Source organism: Triticum dicoccoides, chromosome 7B (genome assembly GCF_002162155.2).
Source record: "Triticum dicoccoides isolate Atlit2015 ecotype Zavitan chromosome 7B, WEW_v2.0, whole genome shotgun sequence".
Lineage (NCBI taxonomy): Eukaryota > Viridiplantae > Streptophyta > Magnoliopsida > Poales > Poaceae > Triticum > Triticum dicoccoides.
This window is the reverse complement of record NC_041393.1, coordinates 362,264,096-362,289,890: the sequence shown is the minus strand read 5'-3', so window position 1 is coordinate 362,289,890 and position 25,795 is coordinate 362,264,096. Positions and strand designations below refer to the sequence as shown.

The window sequence follows — 25,795 nt, the reverse complement described above, 5'->3', positions numbered from 1 at the left end:
TGGTAGGCAACTAGATAAAATGCAAAATATAATATAATAATATAAAAGTGTGGCAAGGTATTTTTGGATTTTATATATGATAAAAGTAGACCCAGGGGCCATAGTTTTCACTAGAGGCTTCGCTCTCGAGCCCAAAACGTATGGTGGGTGAACAAACTACTGTTGGGCAATTGATAGAAAAGCGCATAGTTATGACGATATTCAAGGCAATGATCATGTATATAGGCATCATGTTCGAGACAAGTAGACCGACTCCTACCTGCATCTACTACTATTACTCCACCCATCGACCGCTATCCAGCGTGCATCTAGGGTATTAAGTTAACAAAAACAGAGTAAGGCCTTAAGAAAGACGACATGATGTACACAAAGTAAACCCAAGCAATATGCATAAACCCCGTCTTTTTATCCTTAATGGCAACAATACAAATACGTGTCATGTCCCTTTCTGTCACTGGGATTGAACACTGCAAGATTGAACCCATCACAAAGCACATCTCCCATTGAAAGAAAAATCAATCTAGTTGGCCAAACTAAATGTGTAGATCAGAGGGAAATACAATGCTACAACTATCATGCAAAAAAGAATTCGGAGAAGACGCAATTAATATTCATGAATAATCTAATCATAAACCCACTGACGGTTTCCTGGACCAAGGGGTGCCAACCTGGTCGGCCCATAGTCCTCGGGTTGGGCCCGTGGGTCCACATTCTCATCGAGGAGGACTCCTGAAGCTACACGCTTGGACGCAATCAAGAGTGCATCTACTAAAGACTTGGCATATACTCCAAGACATCTCCCGCTGCCTCAATATTTACACCTAGATTCCGACCATGTAACCCTAGATGCCCTACCTGGCATGTATATAAGCCAAAGGGTTTAGCCCATAGAGGGGGGATGATCACAATCACATTCACCTAGCCCTAGAGTTAGGTCTCTCCTTGCGATCTCGAGGTAGATCTAGTTTGTGCTCGATACGTCATCAATACAATTAAAGAAGGACGTAGGGTATTACCTCGTCTTCGAGTGCTTGAACCTGGGTAAACACTGTGTCCTTCATCCCTGCTACTATCGATCCAAGGTCCACAGCTCAGGACCCCCTACCCGAGGTCTGCCGGTTTTACCACCAACATTGGTGCTTTCCTTGAGAGTATCAACGAAAGGATTGATGGATCATCTGCAGGTTAATTGCGGCGGTGGCTACGGGGTCATCTTCATCCTTGTCCAACCTTTTGTATTCAGCAGCATGGTTTTTTGCGTCGACTCGGCAGACCAACTGGCCTCCATCGAGGATTATGCCCCAGATCAAGTCATGACTTTCAAAATCTTGGAATCCACCGTGGATTCCCTTGGTGAGCTCATCATGTCAGGCTGGTCATCGAGCCAAATCAAGGGCTTATCAGGCATCGGGGGCTCGACCTCGGAACCAATCTCCCTAAAAGACGTTGGATCAGGTCCCCTGGCATCACAAGACCGCAGGGAGGAATCAATCACCTACGCCTCGGGTGACCTCGTCTCGGGAATAAGCCCCGGCATTGGTCCGGGTCCAGCTTCGGATACTGCATCGGGTTTCGAACCGGCTCTAGCACCAGATTCAGAATCAACTCTGGCCCCTCGCAAGGCTGAGAACATGTCAAGCGACTCACCAATCGTACTTCAAATTGGCTCGGCTTATAACCAGCCCATTACCCCCGAGGAACTATCTCACCTAAACGAGATGCTTGACCACATCCAGAGCTTATCAATCTCGGATGGTCAGACCTCGGTTTATGACAAGATCGGACTTAAAGCCGACAATCGGGAAATTTATGTCCCACCCATGATGTCTACTACACAACTTGTTCTTGTGAACTCATGTTGAGCCTCCAAGCATAGAGTTTTGTAGCTTAGTAGAAAATTTCCCTCAAGTGGATGACCTATGGTTTATCAATCCATGGGAGGAGTAGGATGAAGATGGTCTCTCTCAAACAACCCTGCAACCAAATAACAAAAAGTCTCTTGTGTCCCCAACACAACAAATACAATGGTAAATTGTATAGGTGCACTAGTTCGGTGAAGATATGGTGATACAAGTGTAATAATGATGGTAGATATGGATTTTTGTAATAGGAACAATAAAAACAACAAGGTAGTGAGTGACAAGAGTGAGCACAAACGGTATTGAAATGCTTGAAAATGAGGCCTAGGGTCCGTACTTCCGCTAGTGCAATCTCTCAACAATGCTAATATAATCGGGTCATATAACCATCCCTCAACGTGCGATGAAGAATCACTCCAAAGTTCCTATCTAGTGGAGAACATAAGAAGAAATTGTTTGTAGGATACGAAACCACCTCAAAGCTATTCTTTCCGATCAATCTATCCTAAAGTTCATACTAAAATAATAGCAAGGTATTCTTTCTGGTCGATCTAACCAAGAGTTCATAGTAAAATAACACCATATGATACACATCAACCAACTCTAATGTCACCCATATACTCCAATGTCACTGCGAGTATCCATGAGTTGATTATACGATATGCATCAAACAATTTCAGATTCGTGATACTCAATCCAACACAAAGAACCTCAAAGAGTGCCCCAATATTTCTCTCGGAGAAACAAAGACGAGAATGTGCATCGACCGCTATGCATAGATTACCCCAATGTCACCTCGACAATCCGCGAATTGAGTGCCAAAACACATATCAAGTGAATCAATTGATACCCCATTGTCACCACATGTATTCATAGCAAGACATACATCAAGTGTTCTCAAATCCATAAAAGTATTCAGTCTGATAAAAAGAAACCTCAAAGGGTAAACTCAATTCACAACAAGATAGAGAGGGGAAAACACCATATGATCCAACTATATTAACAACGCCCACGATACATCAAGATCGTGCTATCTCAAGAACACGAGAGAGAGATTAAACACATAGCTACTGGTACAAACCCTAAGCCCCTAGGGTGGACTAATCCCTCCCCATCATGGTGGCCGCCGGGATGATGAAGATGGCCATCGTGATGATTTCCCCCTCCGGCAGGGTGCCAGAACTGGGTCTAAATTAGTTTTTCGTGGCTATAGAGGCTTGCGGTAGTGGAACTTCTGATCTATGGACTCCCTGAGGGTTTCTAGAATATTTGGGAATTTATAGGGTGAAGAGGCGGTGCGGGAGGTCACCAAGGTGGGCACAACCCACTGGGCGCATCTAGGCCTCCTGGTGCGCCCCTCTGGTACTTCTTTGGCCCATTAGGTGTCTTCTGGTCTAGAAAAAATTCTCCAAAGAGTTTCGCTGCGATTGGACTCCGTTTGGTACTGATATTATGCGATGTAAAAAAGAAGCAAAAAACAACAATTGGCACTGGGCACTATGGCAATAGGTTAGTCCCAGGAAATGATATAAAGTTGCTATGAAATGATTGTAAAAGATCCAAGAATGATAATACAACAGCATGAATACTTCATAAATTATAGATACGTTGGAGACGTATCAGCATCCCCAAACTTAATTCCTACTCGTCCTCGAGTAGGTAAATGATAAACGACATAATTTATGAAGTGTAAATGCTAGAATAGTGCATAAGTTTCATCAATGATAATTTCAATCACTTTTCCTAGCATCATATCAACAACTCTTTCTCATAAAACTCATCATGATAACTAGCAATTGAAAGCGAAATTTTTGTTGTGGAATGCTACCTATCATATTCATCATATACTCTTTCTTTTGTAGCATGGACATTTGGACTTCAATGATTCAAAGCAATAGTCTATAATTTGACATGAAGACATCATTACTCAAGCATACTAACAAGCAACCATGTCTTCCGAAATATCAACGCTAAAGAAAGCTATCCCTAGCCCATTATGCTCATTCATTGACACATTCGTGAAACACACTCAAATATTAGCTACATCGAATGGACAAGTATGATCACAGTGCTCCCTAGTTGGTGCTTTATAAGAGAAGATGGGGACTCAAATAAAATTGCATAAAATAAATAGATAGGCGCTTCGCAGAGGGAAGCAGAGATTTTTAGAGGTGCCAGAGCTCAAAGCTTAAATTGAGAGATAAAATATTTTGAGAGGCATACTTTTCACGTCAACGAAAACGATCGAGAATTCCCAACACTTTCCATGCTAGATACATCATAGGCGGTTCCAAAACAAAAAATAAAGTTTATTCCTTTTTCCAGAATTCTTTCACAATCCATGGCTAGTCGTATCCACGCATCCCTATTACCTTTATCACACTCTCATGCAATGACAAGTGAATAAACACTCATCATGAGAATAACGCATCTAGCATGGAAAATATTGGCCACCCCCTGCCGCTTCATGAGCGGTACGGGCACATAGAAAGGAAATTTATTTTGAAAAATTAGAGTTGGCACATACAAATTTGCTTGGAACGACACAGAAATACCGCATATAGGTAGGTATGGTGGACTCATTTGGAACAACTTGGTTTAAGGAGTTTGGATGCACAAGCAGTATTCCCGCTTAGTACAAATGAAGACTAGCAAATAGATTGAGAAGCGACCAACCAAGGAACGAAAATGATTATACACGAGCATTAAACATAACTAACACCGGAAATGCACCACAAGTAGGATATAACTTCATTCCATAAATATTGACTTTCGTTCTTGCATAGGGAATCACAAACCTTAACACCAATATTCTTACTAAAGCATAATTACTAACCAACATGACTCACATATTATTATCTCCATATCGCAAAAACTATTGCAAGGAATCAAACTTATCATATCCAATGACCTTACATGAAAGTTTTTATTATATCCTTCTTGAACGTCCACCACTTTGGTACCAATTTCATAGCTTGTGCAAATTTTCATCACTATTATCAACTCTCAAAATAATAAAGTGAAGCATGGGAGTAAATGACAAACTACTCCAAAAAGATATAAGTGAAGATCAAGCGAGTAGTTAAGTAAATGGGTAGCTATGTGAGGACTCTCTCTTATTTAAAAGCTTTCATATCTAAGTATTTTATTTAAACAACAAGCAAAACAAAATAAAATGACATTCCAAAAATAGCACACATCATGGGAAGAAGCAAAAACTTAGGCTCAACCGAGGCTAACCGATAATTGTTGATGAAGAAAGGTGGGATGCCTACCGGGGCATCCCAAGCTTAGATGCTTGAGACTTCTTGAAATATTAATTTGGGATGCCTTGGGCATCCCCAAGCTTGAGCTCTTGTGTCTTCTTCATTCCTCTCATATCACGGTTTTCCTTAATCTCAAAACTTCATCCACACAAAACTCAACAAGTACTCATGAGATGAGTTAGTATAAATCAATGCATTAACCTTATCATTCTCTACTGTAGAAAATAACTAAATTTAATATTTAATATTTAATACTAAATGCCTCTGCATATTAATAGTCCTATCCTCAAATAGAATCATTAAACAAGCAAACATATGCTAACAATGCAAACATAACAACAATCTATCAGAACATGATAGTCTGTAAAGGATGCAAGAATATTTACACTTATTTAACTCCAAAAATTCTGACAAATTACCATACTGTAGAATATATATTTTAACTTAGTGTGTAAAAATTTCAAGATTTTATCATGTTCTGACTTTCCAGAAGAATTCAGACAATGACAACAAACTTTCTGTTTTTAAACAACAACATGTAGACTTGCTCTCCTCCTCTCCCCCTCCTCCCACCTCCCACCTCCCTACACTCCAACGGATCCTATCCACCATGAAGATTTCTAGAGAGCTGCACCATCATGGATCATCTTCTACATTGGGATTGCAACCCTGGTCGGAAGGTGGCTGCACAGGTTCGTTCAAAGTTTGGATATACAGTCCATTTTTCTCCCTCCCACAACACCAAGGAATTCTTCTTGGTTGCGTCCTTCTCCTCAGCCTCTTTTCCCCTCTCGAAGGAATCTGTTGCTCTTGCTCTGGTTTGCTGCATTGGTGGATCATCTCTTGGCTTCAATGTGAAACAAATTGGGAAGGTCATTTCGGTTCTCTGTGGCTTCTAACCGTGTGGGTCACTATATTTATGGTCTCAAGGATCATGTTTGGCCTAATTTCATCTGCCACTTCCATCTTTTCAAACCTCATGTGGATTATTCTAACTATGCTGCTACTGGTTGGAATGTGGATGAAGTTCTTGAGGAAGTGCAAGCTCGCACACCTATGGCTATCAAGTCTAATCTTAACTTCCTTAAGAGAAGTGTCGAGTTTGATTGCTCATCCAAGGAGGTGATTACAAAGTTTGGATTTCATATGGGTGCTAGGAATTCATCTCAAAACAACACTTCCCAAGCTATATGTTTCAGTGAACAATCGTCGGAATTCTCACCGCTGGCTAGTCTCCGGCCCTAGACAGACGAGAGTGATCTTCGGTTCGGTACGTTGCATGCTAGGAATTTTCGATCACGGTCATCAACTCCTATCATCTCTTTTGGAAGTTTTCCGCCATGCAATATTGGTCAATTTAATGCAAATAAATATAGTTTTCAGGGTGCCAATTTCAAAAAAGATTCCTGGGCAGACATCCCTAATTTTATGCTTCTCCATATTATGGACCAACGTCGTTTTGGATATTCCGACTCACATATTTCTACTATATGGTCAATACAATCGGTCCCACCTATGGATTACATTTCTGAGAGGGTGGTATTCTGTTCCATCTGTAATGGTTACGGTCATCTGGCGTCCTCTTGTCAGTCCGTTAGGTGTGGCTCCTGTTCTGCTAGCCCATGTCATTGCCCTGGCCCGGCCCAACTTTCAGATACTCACAATGAGATACATGGCCCTGCTATTGTCACTAAGGCCCCCTCAGTTGGGTGTTATATTTGTGGTTTTCTCTCCCATATTTTCTATGAATGCCCCTCTCTAATCCAATGTGGACTCTGCTTCTTTTTGGGCCATACCAAATATCATTGTTTTGATTCTAAGGCGGCACATTACTATTGGAGACCAAAGAATATGATGCCCAGGTCCATTGAGTCGATTACTTTTGATGCCCACCCAAACTTAACTCTCAAAGGCAAAAATCCTATTGAAAATCACTACCTGCAAAGACGGGATCCTCACCTTCCTTGCGCGGGAGACCCGATCTGTAATACTGTGAATAATTTGGCAGCAAATAAACCTCCTATGGTAAATCAGTCAAATCAATCAGGTCAGGGCTGCCTTTCCAAGAATCCTAGCTTAATGGCCTCATCTGCCCAAATCGCCCCTCATGTGCCCCAATCATCTGGCGCCGTTCACTGTGAGGCCTGCAGGAGGGTCGGACACGTGGCGTCATCCTGCTTGCAGTGATGCAAAGGCCAGCGTAGGGTTTGGGTTCCCAAGTCACGCCCCTGCTCTGCTGTCTCTCCCTGCTCTGTCTGCTCTGCATACACCACCACCACCACCACCTCCGCCACCTCCACCACCGTCGGAGTCGTCGCCCATGGCGAACTTCCCTGTCAACGTCATCACCTACATCCCACATTGCATGACGGTCGAGCTAGGCCTGGAGGATCGCAAGGTTCGGGACGATATGGTGGTCAGTGCCGTCACCCCGCTCCGCCATGATTTCTTGGCGATTGCTGAAGCCAACAGGTTCATCCCATTCCATCAGAAAGAAGGCCTCAGAAACACGATCCAAGGTTTGCTTCATGAGTCGCACTTCTTCCCCACTGAGATAGAGGATCATCCTTTGGGTATTGGTATCTTTGGTTTTGAGAACTCGATGATTAGAGATACTATTGTGGGAACCACCTTTGAACTTGATGAACTCCAAGCTGAAGAACACACTGTTATTTCTTTTGTTCCTCATGATGCGGCACTTAATATGAGATCCACCACTTTTGGGCCTAAAGTTTGGATTCTTTACATTGATTTTCCATATGACTACCAGACCCAACACTACATCCACAAATCAGTCGATAAATTTGGGTGTCTTGTGGACTGGAATAACCCTAGGGGAGACAGGAGATTTGTTCTTATTAAGGCTCAAATTATTCACCTTCGCCTAGTTCCCAAGAGTTTAGTTATGAGGCAGCTTGGTGGTGCTCGTCAGAGCTGGACTGTTGCGGTGACAATGTTACGGAGTAGTGATTGGAATGCTCATCTACCTGAGGTGCCGCCGGCCGGTGAAGATCCTCCTCCGGCGGATGGGGTTCCACATCCTCTGCATGGGGAAGGCCTAAATGCAGAGCAGTTGTATCAGATGCAGCTCCACAATTGGATGCTGCAGAATGTCGCTGCTGGCAACAACAACCAAGGAAATAACAATGATGATAATGTGGTGATCGATCAGGCTGATGATGTTCAGTTTCATGCGAACTAGGTTGAATGGCATGTTCCCCCACCTGCTAGTCCACCGGCTGTTTACAATTTCCAAGCTTGGCTTGCTAATGAAGGGCTTCAGGTCATTGATGGCATCTTACCTGAAAATAACTTGCAGGATAGCCCAGCTATGGCATGGAATGACTCAATCTCCTACCATTGTGTACAATAACTGACATGCATAGGAATAAAACATAGCGAGATAATGTAAGGAGTGCATGCAGAAATCCAGAGTGATGGTAGCAACCTGTGGATAGACCCAAAACCAATGATAGCAGACATATAATAGCTTCAGTTAAAAAATACACATGATGGCTCATTTAATTTTGTTTCCCACCCAACATGAAACTCATAGTAGACACCCGAGATTAACCAGATAGTAGACAGATATGGTTGATTGTTGCTCAATATACCCCACAACCATTTAAAAATTCAAGTTTGAGCATTAGTTTGGACCTAACTTGGAGTCTAATCGGTGAACAGGACGACAAATTAGCATGTAATATTAAGCGATGCATAATGTGGGCAGACACGAAAGAGTGCGACCTCTCTTGCGGACACGTGTAGTCCTCAAGCTCATCTGCTTAGTTGATGTTGGTAATGCAGTTTTTGTGGCTGCCGGCGGCAGGGAAGAAGATCTGAGGCGGTGAAAGATAGTCTGGAGGGCGGCTCCCTGCTGTGGTGAACCCTTCCGTCATTGGAGCAGCTGGGCTAGGGTGGACGATAGCGCAGCAGGAGCGGGGAAAGCCACATAAGGTTTTCTTTGACACGTATCTGTAACAGAAGTAATTATGTAAGGGCTTGTTTGAATTGGAGGATCCTAACAATGCAGGGATATCAAATACACAGGAATAGGATAGGAATGCATGTGCAAAATAGAGAATTTAAAAATACAGGATTTCTGTCAATTTGGGTGTTTGGTTAACAAGAATTGGAAGATCACATGAATGCAAAGAAGCATTGTCAAATTAAGTCAAACCACAAGAAAATGTATAGTTATAATGTTATTAAGCTACTCTCTCTTAGTCTTGTGCTTCATGAATAGGAATTTGAAAATGAGGCCAAGTGGATATTAAAATTCCTATGGTTTTTCTTTGAAGGAGACACTAAAGGAACAAATCCTACATTTTTCCTTTGCTCCATTCCTTTGAACCAAATGCATGAATAGTAGCACCATAGGAAACTTTCCAATTCCTATGTTTTCCTTCAGTTTTCCTTTCAAACACTGGCGATTCTAGTAGGCAGGCTTGAACAGGCAAAAGCCTCTCCAAATTTTTTGGTGCTACTCCTACTACTTTGGGAGACTACTACCCTACTAGCTCAACTCCCAGGCCCATCTACACATGCACAACTCAAATGTGCATAAATAAATAATGATAGCTTTCAAGAGAGTCCATCACGGATAGCTAAGTTTCCTGGTACCTCAGTGCTTGTCATATAGTAGGAGAAACTCATCGTATTTCATGTTACTACGCGTGCTCAGTAGACAATATATAACATGTAGAGTAAAAGAGCGATGCAACAAGTGTACAACCTCTTTGGCGAAGCCATGTCGATCTCAGCATCATTGGGTTGGTCGCTGAGGATGCTGCGACTGATGTGGCTGTCGGAGGAGGGGAAGAAGATCTTAGGCATCTAGAGATGGAGCCGAGGGTACTCGTCCACTGTGATGGAGGGTTTCGTCGCTGGAGCAGCTCCGGTGAGTTGTACAACGGCGAGGCTGCAGCAGGACAAGAGAGACAATGTTTGCCTGAGTGGAATTCCAATAGCATCTCCAATAGATGATGAAAAATACATAACCAAAAAGTGCTAGATGTAAAATACATCAGCCGCTCATCTCTGAACTTAACTGTTGAAACTGAATTTAATTGTCGAAACTGAATTTTGCTGTCAAAACTGAATTTTACTGTCGAAACTGAACATACTAGTAGCAGAAAAGCAGTGCACTAACAGTTTTAACCGCTCGAGCACTAGTGGCAGAGTAGTAGTGATCTAAATCGGTAGCTGCTACAGCAGGGAACATACTACTAGAGAGCAGTCGGGGTAGCTGGTCCCGCAGCAGCAGCGCCCAGAGCAGCAGCGTGTGCGAGAGCCGGGGTAGCTGGTCGTGTAGCAGCATCTCGGGTAGCAGCAATAGGAGCCCGAGCCAGAGCCGGAGATGCTGCTCGTGCAGCAGCAACACGAGCAAGAGTAGAGCAACATCGTAAGAAAGAGCATGAGCAGCAGCGCGAGCAAGAGCCAGAGTATACCAGGCAGGGGAGCAGAGCAACAGTGCAAGCAAGAGCCGATGCAGCAGCAGCATCTCCTACTGATGTGGACGTCACCGCTGAGGGAGCGACACCGTGGAGGAAGTGGCCAGCGCCACCGCCGTAGATGGAGCCGTGCCATGGCAACTCGAGACCGAGCCCTGTTAGTGCTACTTCTTGAGCTTGCGTTGGTTTTTCCGTTGAAGAGGAAAGGGTGATGCATCAAAGTAGAGATAAGTATTTCCCTCAGATAAGAACTAAGGTATCAATCCAGTAGGAGATACATGCAAGTCTCCAATCTATGCACCTGCACAAACAATCAAACACTTGCGCCCAACGCGATAAAGGGATTGTCAATCCCTTCACGATCACTTGCCAAGGTGAGATCTGATAGAGATAGATATAAAAGATTACATGTGCCGATAAATTCCTCCGCCGAAAGTTTACAAGGGAGATAGCACACATGTATGCTATTGTGCTGCTGCTTGGTGAAAAATTCCTCTGCCCTCATGTGCCGAAAGTTTTCATGCTGCCAGTTCGTGACACTCTCCGAATGGTGAAGGATATTGGAAAAGAAAAGGAACCTGTTGATGGCAAAGGAAAAGCACACATGTATCAACCTAAAATCACTCTCCAGTAAAAAATGGCAGCAAATCTCGTGAGCGCTAAAGTTTTTGCTTTTTACAGCAAGATCATAAAGACTTCACCCAAGTCTTCCCAAAGGTTCTACTTGGCACAAACACTAATTAAAACATAAAACCTCATCTAACCAGAGGCTATATGAATTATTTATTACTAAACAGGAAAAAAAAGTAAAGAACAAAAATAAAATTGGGTTGCCTCCCAACAAGCGCTATCATTTAACGCCCCTAGCTAGGCATTGATAATTTCAATGATGCTCACATGAAAGACAAGAATTGAAGCACAAAGAGAGCACCATGAAACATGTGACAAACACATCTAAGTCTAACATACTTCCTATGCATTGGCATCTTATAGGCAAACAAATTATCATAGCAAGCTAAAACTAGCATATGCAAGTAAGCGGAAAGAAACAGTAGCAATCTCAACATAACGAGAGGTAATTTAGTAACATAAAAATTTCTACAATCATATTTTCCTCTCTCATAATAATTACATGTGGGATCATAAGCAAATTCAACAAAATATCTATCACATAAAATATTTTCAACACGATCCACATGCATGCAAAGTTGACACTCTTCCAAAATAGTGGGATTAATATTAACTAAAGTCATGACCTCTCCAAACCCACTTTTATCAAAAATTTCATAAGATTGAACATTATCCAAATATGTGGGATCTAAAGTTGACACTCTTCCAAACCCACTTTCAATATTATTGCAAACACTATTATCAATCCCATATTCATCATGGGGCTTAAATAAATTCCTTTGCCCTCATGTGTGCTATTGTGCAGTTGCTTGGTGAAAAATTCCTCTGCCCTCATGTGCCGAAAGTTTTCATGCCGCCAGTTCGTGACACGCTCCGAATGGTGAAGGATATTGGCAAAGGAAAGGCACCTGTTGATGTTGCTTGTGTTGCTTCTGCTTTTGAGACTGCTTTGAAAGTTGAGAAAGCCAAGGTTGAAATCCCTCGAGAAGAAAACCCATCTCTTTATGAGATTTGCATTCGCACTCAGCAAGCTCTAGAAAGTCACATCAAGCTCGATCGTAAAGAAAAGATGGAATTGATGTTTGAGCTGAATTTGCTTCATAATTATGCTCGCCAAACCCTTCTGCTTGAGAAGGAGCAAAAGAAGCGCTCTTGGACTCTTCTAAGGCAGCATTATCTCAAAAACAGTTGGCTGCTAAAGGCATCAAGAAAGAATATGACTACCTGGAGTTATTTGCAGTACCTTGCATTCGAAGATAAACCCCTGTGCTCCCTCAGTGTTCTGCATCCAGTAATTTGCTGTTTGTCAAACCAGATGCTGAAATCGAAGACACAGCTGGAACACTTATCTTCAAGCCATATGCACCTTGCTTAATTTCTTCCAAAGGAGTTCCCGAAGCCCATGCTGCAACACCTGCTTCAGCCTCAACTATTCCTCGCTCTGCGAATGATTCGTCAAGCAGAGCTAATTCTGATTCTGAGGATTCTTCGGAAGTGTAGTCTCTCGTATGCATTCTCTTTCTTTTTTGACACTTGTTGAAAAAAGGAGGGAGAATATCATCAAGTTATAGATGAACACGGTATTTGCAAGGTGTTTTTCATTCGCCGCTTGCTTTTCATAGTCGAACTCTTTGGTGTTTCTCGAACAATTGCTTGTTGAACTTAACGCACCGTCGTGGTGTTGAAATACTTGATCGCCATGTACTATTAATAACCCCCCTACAATGCTATTTGCTTCCAACTATCTGTCTGCAGGTGCTATCGAAAGTTTACTCACATGCAATGGTTATCCTCGATAATTATCTTTCGAGTAGGGAACATGAATGTTTGCCAAGGAGGACGTAAATTCGTGCTTCTCTAATCAGAGTCATTTTTACTCCTTGAAACTATGTGTGTCTTGGTTGGATATGCAATGATTATTATCTCTCATTTTCCAACTTTGCAGGCGAAGAAGTCAGCTTCAATTTAAAATCTCGTGATATTTATCTATATGACTGGCAAAGTGTTTTTCCTCGCATATATTCTTTGTATCAACTTTGTTGCAGGAAAACTTTGTCTGAAACATAACTCCTCCAACAAATATACTTTATTTCCCTTACTTTAACAATTCTCGAGTATCTATCTTGCAGGGAATTTACATCTCGTGTGTATTCAAATCATGGTCCAAGAAAGCCTTCTTGACGTATCCTTCGTCACAAATCATTTCAAAGTATTCATTATATCTAATTCTTTTCAAAGATTGTGTGACAGGAACCATCTCAGACAGTGTCGAGTGCACTAAAAGAGACCACGAACGAGATCTTATGTCAATGACACTCATACGAAGATTCACCTCGCTTCCTTCCGATTTAACTAGGCACTCAAATGATGCATATCTTTAGGGGGGGATTGCTTTATCTTCGTAATCATCTCTCGTCGTTCATTATCCTTCCCATTACATTCCATTCATTATCTATCCTTCAATGTGTTCAGTTTTGTCAACAATCGTCCAAAAAGTGGGAGATTGTTGGTGCAATATCTGCCTTCCTGTGTTTTGGAGATTGCTGATAGAAACAGGTATGGACTGATTTGTTTGCTAGTGCATACAGAGAGAAATAGTCTATACAGAAACCGAAGAGAACGATGTCTCCGGTGCCAAGTTCGAGTAACTTCACCGAAGTATATCCGCGCTACAGAGAAGAATGGGCTACATCTATGAAGATATGTAGACGAGAAGATTGATGTGAAGGAATTATCCCCTCTAAAGATTACTGCTGAAGCAAAGCATTTGGTTCGGTGTTGTTGTCCGAAGAAATTGACTCCAGCGAATGGAAGTGGAAGACAAATTGAAGATGTAGCATTCTTTTCGTCTTTCTTCTTTGGTTCATTTGAGTCATAGGACCTTCGTACTATTAAGAAGGGTATATATTCTCGAAGCTTAGATCCGTTGTGATGCTTAGCCCAAAACCTATGAAAGTTGTGAGAGAAACCTCTTTGTGTTCCGAGCAAATACTTGCCAGCAAGAGACTGTGATCTTCTTCGCTGCGAGAGATTTGTCTCAGATCGAGGAGTTAACATTACTTGCTCCACAAGCAATGTTACCGTTGTGCTCAAAATCTGCCCGCTGGACTCGTGTTGTTCGGCCATTGGCTTCTCTTGATGTCCAATTTGGTCATTTCCCATCAGGGAAGGCTGCAGCTATAAATAGCCACCCCGTGTCGGCTTTATCCGGTGGCTGCTCCGCTTAAGATTTCTGAGAAGATTGATTTGAGCACCCCCTCTCCGAGTGATTTGATTTTAAGATCCACCGAGAGAAAAATCAAGAGCCCAGACTTAGACAGTTATAGTGCATCACAATAATTCTGAGTTAGAGTTCTGTACCTATTACTCTTGCGAGCAGTGCACTCTCTAGACGGATAGGTTTCCGCTCGAGTGTTGAAGATTTGTTGTCTTCACCGAGCTAGATCTTCGGCAACCAAGAGTGATTGTGGTCCGCAAAGGTCGACCAAAGGTTTGAAGATCACCGACAAGTATCTACCACGAGTGAAATCAACCAGAGTTTGATCAACTTTGTGGTGAAGGAGAATAGGGTGAAGAGAGTTTATCTTCCATGTTAAGTCAAAACCCCTCCAACCAGACATAGCCCTTTGGCAGAAGGGTGAACTTGTTTACCAAATTCATCTGTCGCCACCACAGGTTCATTCTACTTTACTGCATTTCATCCAGCAGCTTACCTTCGTGCTCTGTGTTGACAATTTATCCGATCTTTATCACCTGTTGTATCATTCATTCGCTTCGATCATCTCTGTTGCTCACATTAGATATCTTTGCGTTCATCATGTTGTATTCTCATCACTGTCTTCATCATCTCTGTCATATTTTACGATTCATTTGTGTTCACTTATTGCAGTTTTCTTTCAATGCTCATGTCATGTTTTATCTCATGTTACTTCATGTGATTGCTTGTAGCATTACTATCATTGTGATTAAACCTGTGTTACTGCAAGCTCGTACCATAATTGCTTCCTACATCGATGGATATGCTCCCCAACATAATGTTTGATTGAGCCGCTTTCCATCATACTTTTTTTCCACTTCTGTGTTTGGGATTTGTTCAAAACATTCGAAAGAATATTTGAATCTCCCATTCACACCCCTCTGGTCGATATACTCTCGGTCCTAACAGGGTTTCCTGGTTACAACTAACTGGTTTTTACCACATGTTAACAATGTCGATTGTGCAAAATTGAGTGCTATTCGTAATGGGCTCTATCTGGCAACAAACGTCGGAGGTAACCAAGTGATTGTTGAATCAGATAATACATTTGCATTACAAACTTTGAACCAACATAAGGACTATTTCAGCCCTGAAGTTGTGACGATAAGGAAATGCCATAACCTTGCTAATGAGTTTGGGAAAGTTCCGTATAATCATTGCTTCCGTGGAGCAAATATGATAGCAAAGCTTTGCTTTTGTTCTAGACCTTCTTCACTTTGAGATTCTAACCCTCCTGACTCTATTTCTCATATGCTTGTAAATGACCTATCTATTACTCCCTATACAAAGTTAATACAAAGTTGGGTTATCTATTTTGGAACCGGGGAATATTTGAGAAATAAAGTCGTATTATTGTAAAAAAAACAAGTCAAATTCTTTTCGCATGGGTTTGATTGGGCTCTACGCGACCAAGAAAGCACGCCCTTAGAGCGAGCCGCCCCGACAGTTACAGTAAGTTCTTTTCCGGGGCCTGGTTGGTGGCCCGTTTTAGGGATTGGTTCACCCTTTTCATATTAACTAGCAAGATGCCCATGCGTTGCACGCATCAAGATGCATTTGTATGAGTAGTTTATTTTGTGGGAGAAAATGATGAACGAAGGAATGCCTTATTTGCAAATCTGGAGAGGGATATGGGTATATTTTTGCAAAATTTTCATTGTTTCCTTCATATCTTTCAGATATAAATTGGACGGCCTATATTGCAGGATGGCAGGCACACCATCATCACCAACTCGGTTTTTTATAAGAGTAGAGTAGAGATTTTCCTCCAGATCGATCTAGAAACCCCTTGCACCCGTCTGGCCCCAATTAGAATTCAGAGAAGGGAAGCCAGAGAGAAGCAAGAAATGCAGCGGCGGCGGTGCAAGGAGCGCGTGATCGACGGCGCGAGGAGCTCCAACTCGGCGGCGCGAGGGCCCCTAGCTCGACCGTCGCCCACTTCCGTCCCCACCTCTCCCTTTGCTCCTTCTCAGCACGGGCAAAATGGCGGACACAGACGGAGATTAGGGTTTTACGCCGCCGCCACCTCCACCTCTGCCCAGCCCTGCTCCGACGCCTGCCTCCTCCATCGAGCCTGCACGCATTCTCCCTGGACGGGCTCAAGTCTGTCACGAGTAATATAGCTGGCCAAACGGGCCGGCCCGGCCCGGCACGGCACGGCCCATCCTAATCGTGCCTGGCACGGCCCGGCCCGCCTAGGCACGATTATTATACGGGCCGTGCCGTGCCAGCCCACGTGCTGCAGCCTGCAGCCCAGGCACGGCCCGTATGCTAATCGGGCCGGCCCACCGGCACGGCAGGCCCACTAATCTACCTCCTATTTTGCGCATTGAGCGTTTTTAGCCTATTTTTACCTGTTGGCCCATATTAGAATACATAAAAAAATATAAAAAAGTTAATCGGGCCGTGCCGTGCCGGCCCGCGTGCTCGCCCTTCAGGCCCAGGCACGGCCCATGGCGTGCCGCGTGCCGGGCCCGGCCCGTTTAGCACGTGTCGTGCCGTGCCGGCCGTGCTACCGGGCCGGCCCAACTATCCCGGCCCGTTTGGCCAGCTATAACGAGTAACCTCTCCATCTCCATCTCGCCCCGACGCTCCTCTGCTTCCAGTCGCTGCCGGCCCTGTCCCATCGGTAAGAATTCTTTTATGTTGTACTACCTCTGTTCACCAATGTAGGACGTTTTGGCAGTTTTGAATTAGTGAACAGAGGGTGTAGCTTTGAACTCATGTGAGTGTAAATCGAGATATTGTAATTAGGGCTTAAACTAGTGTTGGGCTGATTAGAGGACCAATAGACAGAGTTTCTTGACATCCAGTAGTGCTAACTATCCACCTTATCAAGACAGCACAATGAAGGTCCTCATTCTCTAGTCAAAGTCATGTGCACATGTTGGACTAGGATTGCAAACAGTGCTTGGCTATGCTCGAGTAAACATTGGAATACTTAGTATTTTTTCTGAGAAATCTGCTTTGAGTTATTCCTCATTATATATTAATTGGTTATTTCTTGAAGTCAACTAATATTTGAATTAGCTCCTGTCAAGTTTAAATGATAAGAACATGGCCTCTCTTTTGTGTTCTGAATATGAAGAATGTAAACAGGGTATTTAAATACTCTGGAGACAAAGGGATTGGGATTCCCCAATTCGTTTCTCTTGATTTAATCACAAAATATCTCCCAGTGAGAGTTAAAAGATTGTCTGTTTTTGACGACGATACTAATTTATATATTATCTTTAAGACTTTAACTATGACAACTTACCTTCCTCAAATTTCCTTCCAGACAAGCCAGACCAAGCACTACCCCACAGGTTTAGCATTACTAGCAAAGGTCCCTGAAACCAATGGCATATTGAATACAAGTTGCTAGCTCACACAAGTTACCTGTGAATTTTGTATGTATGCAACCAAGTATGATAAAAGTTTTATTCAACAAATATCTTTCAGATCTAATATTTGTTTAAATGGATACAGCTACATTGCTGATACTTGCATTGACCATTTGGGGCTGCTAGCTTGTCTGAAGGTATGCCGTATTCTGGATTTCTGGCTATGTGTTGCATTCTTTTGTTGGATTGCGTGTGCACCCAAGGGAATCCGTAACATTTGCAAACTCGATTAGCATGGATGGCAAGGATTATATCACTTAGTGTATAATTTTGATATAGCTTAATTCGGTTACAGTTTGATACTTGGTCATCTTCATTTACGGCACCACCACATGTTACGGGTTCCATTTTATCTTTCATGTGAGAATTATTATGTATGGGTAAGGCTGTCTAGAAATTCCCTTCCCCAGGCCCCACCTCGTGTGGGGACTTTCAGCACTGGGTATGCCCTTTTTTAAGTAAATCATGCAGGCTGTGTTTACATTGTTTAATTGTTAATTAGCAATATGTACAATTTCTCCCATTGTCCTCTAATTTTCTTGTCTTGTCACTCAGGCTTCTTCCTCAAGAAGAGTTACTGTACTTGGAGTTTGTGCACCTGGTACTGACTCTTATCTACGTTTCTTTGGTGAGTGGCTTCACATAACCATTGACCCCCCCTTTTTTGGATGTTCACGTTTCATATTGGTATGTCATGTGAGTTACTAAATACGTAAAAGTAGAGGCTAGGCTTGAGTTCAAGCTCGTTAGCCTCATGGGCTTGAGTCTAGGCTTGAGCTTGGCTAGTTTAAGGCTTGAGCTTGGCTAGTTTAAGGCTTGAGCCGAATTCGAAGTGCTTATTGAGCTTGAGCTTTTTTTGAAAGCCCTAGGGTGCTGTTGTCGTAGGTTGCCCAGATATGGCGATACTGATACTGGTTTGGTGACACCATGGTACATAAATATATAGAAATTAATGATTAGATGAAAATATGACAGTTTAGAAATACTAATAAGGCAATGGGAACATGGAAAATGCACCATTAATATAATCCTAGTTTTCTTCAGCCGTTGCAACTTTAGTTTGAAGCTGCCGAAGAGTAGGATCAGTCGCATTTCGGTATTATCTGATCTCCCTCTTTGATATCTTGAGCAAATGTGCTTGAACTGTTGTAGTTTCCTCTGTATTCTTGTGTACAATACTTACATCTGAATCGAAAATTTCCCCCACCTTATGCATCCGCCTTTATTATGTCTACATGATTCCATAATGGCCTGTTGGCTGTTGCCTAGATCATTGGCGGCACATCCTAAAATAGTGTGAGGCGCATATATGTAGATAATGATGACCAATTTCAACAAAGCAAGGACTCTCAGGGTAAAATCTCAAACTCACCATGGCTAAGAAAAGGTCACTCAGATTTGGTGGGTGGATCAGTAGTTGCTATCTTTTCTCTTCTCAAGTGTGGTGCCAGTTGTCGGGAGGGATCAACGGAGACCGTCCTCCTCCTTCCTCGCTGCACCGGCGTGCCCAGGCAGGGACGGAGCCAGGATTCTAACAAGGGGGGATGAGGTATTTTGCCTATAGTGTGGAGACTGATCAATAAAATGCGTAGACAACAGCCTAGGCTAATGAAACGAAATCTTCATCAAGGGAAAAGAACAGGTGGTGGCTCTGAACAATTTAGTTTTCACTAAAAATTGCCATAAAGCAAATGCAAAAGGCAATTTTCATGTCATGAATTCTCTACTGAGGAGGATAAACAGTGCAATTTTTTGTCTCACAGGTCATGAATTCTCTAATTAATTTCTTCAGTATGAAGTTTCTACAGTTCTGATTAAGTAGTTCTGAAGGCTCAGGTTCATCATTTCATCTAAATATGAGACAAGCCAAGGATTAACTAACAAGTGAAAAGAGAATAACCTAGCCATTTATCCTTGCCTCGTTGCCGCCTGCACCCGCCAGCCGCTCGCCCACGCAGCCTATCGATCACTCTTGCCCCCTCTGTTATGAGCGGCATATTACCCGGCTGCGACGGCCATCACCGCCCCCGCGCCGCCGTGGCAGCCGCTGCACCAGGCGGCCTTCGCCGCGCTTGCCGGGCCGCTGCAGCTGCCATCCATTGCCACCATCGCCCAGCCCTGGCTGCTGTGGCAGCCGTCGCTCCTGGCGGCCTCTGTCGCAGCAGGCGCTGCAGCTGCAGCAGGTCAGCTCCGCCGCCCAGCATGGGATGCCCTACGACGGGACTGCGATGACCTAATTCCCATCAGTGCCGCTGCCATCCCAGGGCGTGCACATCCAGCAGATCAAGTCCCCACCGTCACCGTCACCGCTTCCGTCTTGGACCGCTACCCGCCACGTGTCGGCGGCGGTGAGACTGCAGGCTGCTGCGCGCGGCCTCCTAGCGTGTCGGTGTGTGCAGGACATGTGTGGTCTGCAGCTGCCGCTCCTCCAAGTTGCCCTTCACTTCGCAAAGGACCTCGATCTCGTCCGTTGCGCTAGGGATCTTGGGCATGCGGTTTCCCCCACGAGCGGCGGGCATGCTGATTTCCCCCTAGGCAGTGACCTCAAAGTTTGTGACATCTGCGGTTGGCGGGGCGCACCCCTCCTCGTCATTCTCAATGGCAAGCCCTCCACCCTCCCCTGTGCGGTGCAGACCAACAGCCATCCGGCGGGGAGAAGGCAGGGTGTCACCGACAGGAGCGCACCGTGTAGCACCACTGCTTACCGCCGCCGGCCGCCGCGAGGGCGCCTCTGCTGGTCGCTCTTGCGACCACTTCCAGGTGGCCATACACATGCACTCCTTTTGTCCAGGTGGTGTCCATGGGATCCAGGTCGCTGTACACGTGCACGTCTGACGTGCGGATGGTGTCCACTTTTTGTTGAGGGGTCCAAAATAAAGCGTCCTAGTCCATTTCAGGTTGAGAGCAATAAAACAAGCCGAGATGTAAAAAAGGCTTGTTTTTAGGTGTTAGGTTTGTGTTGCGTCGAGTCATGGTTATAAGTTTGTTAGGCTGTAGCTCGAGGACAAGCCGCATGTCCAGGTGGGGTGTAGTGTTAGAGTACATAATGGGCCTAATGGGCCCGGGCTGGCGGTATAGCCCGTTAGTCTTAGGGTTAATTAGAGATAAGGGTCGCTTGCTTAGGGGTCAAGTAAGCCTTGCTTGGGAGTCAAGTAAACCTCTCTATATAAAGAGAGGAGATGTATCAATCTAATCAAGCAAGAATTAAGAAGGAAATCCCTTCCCTCTTGCCCGACTGTGGGCAAAAAGGCCCCGGCCGGCCCTCTAGCGCCCTCCTTCTAGCAGCACCATAACAAATTGGTAGGAGCTGGGACCCTACCGGGTCTAGGGCGTAGGTTGTAGGGGAAGGAAGGAGCTGGATGTGGCGAAGCTCGTGGTCGCCGGCAGCAAGGCGCCGTCGTGCGCGAGAGGGAGAGGCGGCGGCGGCGCAAGAGGTGGCTAGGGTTAGGTCTCCCGGCTCCCTAAGGGAAGCCAAGAAAATAATGATTGCTTCTTGCTTGATTAGATTTATACATCTCCTCTCCTTATATAGAGGGGTTTACTTGGCTCCTAAGCAAATGACCCTAATAATGATAAGATAATTGGGCTAAGCCCCTAATAACGATAAGATAACTTGGGCCACAACCCACTGGGCTAAGCCTCTAATATGCCGGTCATAACACTTCTCCCCGCCTGCACAAACAGCTCGTCCTCGAGTTGTAAGGTGGAGAAGCATTTGCTGAACTCCTCGAGGTGATCAACTAGCATCAAACACCATCGCAATAGCTGGGGCGGCCAGGTCAGCGGCTACGGCGTCCTCCTCAATGTAGTCTGCAGCCTCCAGGTATAAGAGTCACGGGCAGACGTGGCCGGGCGTGTAGGGCTCGTCACAGTTGAAGCACAACCCTTGGTGGCGACGCTCGAGTAGCTTGGCCGAGGTGAGCCGGCGGAACGGGCGCGTCGCGGTCGCGGGGATGGGTGCCGTGGAAGCTTGAGCAGGCCAACCCTGTGCGGGAACCTCCGGCCAAGGTAGTGGCCCAGCGGCCTGGGACGATGATGCCTGCTGTATGGCCACCGCGCGGCGCTCGAACGCGCGGGTGTAGTATATGGCCATCGATCCCAAGTGTGGTGGAGGGGATTGAGTCGTCACGACCTGGTGTGCAGCCCTGTTCTCCTCTCTTCGCATTTTCACAAAACGGAGATCGTCCAGAAAATTAAGCACATTCCGGATTTCTTCATGCAATTTTGGCACTACATCTTGTAAAATATCATAGTATTGCCAGGAACATCAAATATGTACTTCTCCTAAATTCATAAAATTCAGAAACATGCCAAATCGCTATGAGATACACATAAGTCTCATCAGAATTTGTGGATACGAAAGCCCAATTTGCACATACCAGAAGCTAAGAAGAAGAAAGAGTCTGAGTATGATTGGAGACTTAGAGGACAGAGGGTGAAGGAAGCATGGTTGACGGTCATCCAAGCGTCCTCAAGTAGGCTTCATGTGCAGTAAGGGGTGACCAGAGGTAGAGCTGAGCAGCAGTGTGCTAAAGGAGGAAGTTGTTGGGGTGGAGGAGTTGTGGACGATGGCTGCGGCGCTCCCCTCGCAGGCGACCATGACCAGAAGCAGAGTTCGGAACCGGTGGTGTACGCACGCAGTGCTGTGTGAACTTGGCACAGAGAGCAGCGGCGCGAGCGGCGGCTTGCACTCCTCCCACCGATGGTGACAGTGTGAACTCGAGAGGGAGAGATGGTGGCAGCGGCATGACATGCACCTATGGTTTGTGACCGCGGCCGAGTGGAGGTGGATTAGATGCAGGGAGGGGTATGCGTCGGCGAATTACCTTTTTATACGGGATAATGAGTGGTGAGGCAGTAGCCGTTGATGATGTGTCCGCTAATTAGCTGTAATTAGCAGAGACATGTACGCACCATCGCTCCAGATGCAGCACGAACGATATAGAAAACCCAAAAAACAACGCCAGCCACGCTCAAGTTGTACCCGGCCAGGTTCCCTTCACCATCAGGAAATCCCACTGGAGCCCTAACAATATTCTAAGAAAAGGAGAAAACAGCCACGGGCTCGAGTTCATCCCGGGGAATCAGTGCAGAACATTCCGTTCCACTTTGCAACCAAACACACTACTTCTAGGCGCGTAACCAACCCATTACATTCAACTCTGTTCCTCTAACCAAACACACCCTTTGTTTGTTCGTGGGCTTATGTTTCTTTGCATCGGTGGCTTGGATGCAGTGCGAGTTTCGTGAGGCCTGCATGTAGCGGTACTGGTGTTGGTTGTGGACGGGTTAAGTGCTGCGCTAGTGTTACATGTAGCACGGTGTTGCTGTTTGCTGTGGTTTGTCACTGCGCTATGTCGGTTCCATATTTTTTTCTACCTAATCACTGTCTAACGAGCACGCGCGATCCAGCGCTTCTGAGCGGCCGCACCGCGACCGTCCATCGCGCGCGACACGTGGCCTGGGTGGACCGACCAGGTGGGCGGCGTTTTTTTGTCGGGGCGCTTCAAAATTTCGGGAGATGCGCTGCTCCTATCCTGTCGTTTCCCCGTTCCCCACCTCACACCCTCTCCCGGCGACGACCCAAATCCCACTCGAAATCCCTAGCTTAACCGCGAGCGCGGGCGGCGAGAGGGCCGGTGACGAGTTCAATTCAATGAGTGCAGCAACGGCCCGATGAAGGACCCCGTAGCAGTTCACGCGGGAGGAGGGCGGCGCGCGTGTGCCGTACAAGGAGGAGAAGGCAGCGGTGACGGGGGAGAGGGGTGGAGCTGGTGGGTCAACGCGAGGCGGTGACGAGCACCCGGGGGGAGCGAGATCCCGCTTTTGCTTCGACGACCTAGGTGAGTTCATCCCACTTTTCCCCCCTCGCGCACACATCTCATGGCTGATGGGGGTGCGTCGTTACCAACGACCGCAGGGGGTGGGGCGGGGCGGGGGGAGATGAGAGATTTTCCCTCCGAGGAGGAGGGAGAGAGGGGAGGGATTTTCCCTGCGAGGAGGCGAGGGCCGGGCGAGGGTTACTAGTGGAGGCGGAGCAACGGGGAGTCACCGGAGCGCGTGCGCAGGGGAGGGTGGGCGTGGTTTCGTGCTCAACTCAGGTGCGGTGCCCGAGGCTCAAGCGAGGAGGGGACAGGGAGATGGCACGAGGTGAGATGAGGAAGGAGAGGGGCTCAACCTGACACAGTATGCAAATCTATCTGATATTTGTGTTTTTCAGTAGGCAATACTGTAGTATAAGGTAGCATGGTTTTCCCAGCAATGAAAAACATTGCAAACATATGTGTTCAACATTTTTTGCGGTTCATAAGCAACACCTGTTTTGTGTGTAGGGCAAAAGTAATGTCGAAACAAAGGGGGCAAAAGCAATTTTTCATACTGATGTAGGACATTTACTGTGTTTTTGTATGCAACTTAGACATAGGGCAGTATGGAATAAACAATGTGTTTTTAGTAGGGGCATCAGAATAGATAATAGGCATTTTTTGTGGTGTTTTTCGTAGGAATCGGATATGAGATGAGTAGGCAAAAATGTAGTCAGTTTCTTCTAACTCATTTTTTCCAGGCATGAGCATTACCACATAATGTACATGCCTGTTCATGGAAGCTGAGTGATGATAGCAATTCTTATAGTGGACATCAGGCCAGAAAACATTCAGCTTAGATATAGAACCAATGAACTTTGATATATCATATGGCAACTGAAAACATGTGGGTTCCAGGTCTGACAAGGCAGAATATCTATTTTTTGTGAACATACTGAATACATAATTGTTGCATACAGAGCTTTGTGTTACTACCTTATAATCCTCAACATATTTTTTGTCGTGTACAGAGTTGTTATGCAATAAATTTAGTCAGAGTAAATTGCCAAAAGCACCACAATTTGCGTTCATTTTTATTTACCTTTTTTCAAATGCAGGCAATGCAAACAAACAGAATGGAGGATTCCACGGATGAACAGAACGGCGAGGTACCTGCCCACTCCCCACTGGACATTTTTTTTTCCAAATGACTTTCGGCAGAGAATGAGAGAAAATCATCCGTTTTTCTTTTTTGTATTTTTGATGTTGCTTTTTAACAGGGAGCTGCAAGAGTAAAACAAGGCCATAGGCGTCCTAGGAAGAAGCAAGTTCAGGAAGGTAGAAACAGAGCATCGCTAGCAAGGCTAGTAAAGTTAAACAAGAGCTTGGATCAACGGCAGAAGGATCTGATAGAAACTTACCATCTGGGAGGCATACTGAAGATCGAAGCAACAACACTGCCCGCAGACCTCAGCAGGTGGGTAATGCAGATCTACGACCCAGCTAGCGAGTGCATCATTGTCCCAGGCAGGGGCGAGATCCCCGTAACAGCCGAAAGCGTCCACCACACCTTGGGTCTTCATAATTCAGGGGAGGAAGTGTTCTACGGGTGGGATGCAGAAGCAATATCTTTCATAAACAGCAAGTTCGGTTTTCAGAATGGGCGCGCCCCCGAGATAACAACCATCTACACCATGATAGAAGAGATGAACGGGAGAGCAGATGACGACTTCATGAGGGCCTGGCTGATTGTGGTAGTTTGCACCTTCATGTGCCCTACAACGAGCTTGCACGTCAGCGCTCGATGCTACCCAATAGTCGCTGACCTAAAGAAAGTGAAGAGGCTCAACTTCTGTGCATTCATAGCGAATCAGATAAAAGCTTCATTAGGGGGTAGCAATAAGAAGAAGGCCGTAAACTGCTGTGTGCACCACATGGTGGTAAGTACCACCTGTTGGGCTCTTTTTCCCTTTCTTTTTTGTGTTTCATACTTATGTTTGGTTGTGTAGCATAGCAGAAATGAGAAAGGCTAACCCATACTAATTCCCAACTATATTCTCACCAGCTTCTTTTGTTGTTGTTTTTGTGGCTGCAAAACAGGTGTTATATGTAGATTCTCTGGTGGTAGACTTTGTAGTACC

The 25,795-nt window shown here is 45.0% G+C and overlaps 1 long non-coding RNA gene across 1 annotated transcript; it reads left to right on the top strand.

The window, feature by feature from the left end:
- The first annotated feature begins 16,532 nt into the window (after positions 1–16,532).
- LOC119337768 lies at positions 16,533–17,982 on the top strand. Its single transcript, XR_005163609.1, has 3 exons — positions 16,533–16,578; positions 17,026–17,093; positions 17,936–17,982. It is a non-coding gene; the product is annotated as an uncharacterized LOC119337768 (long non-coding RNA).
- Positions 17,983–25,795: the final 7,813 nt, after the last annotated feature.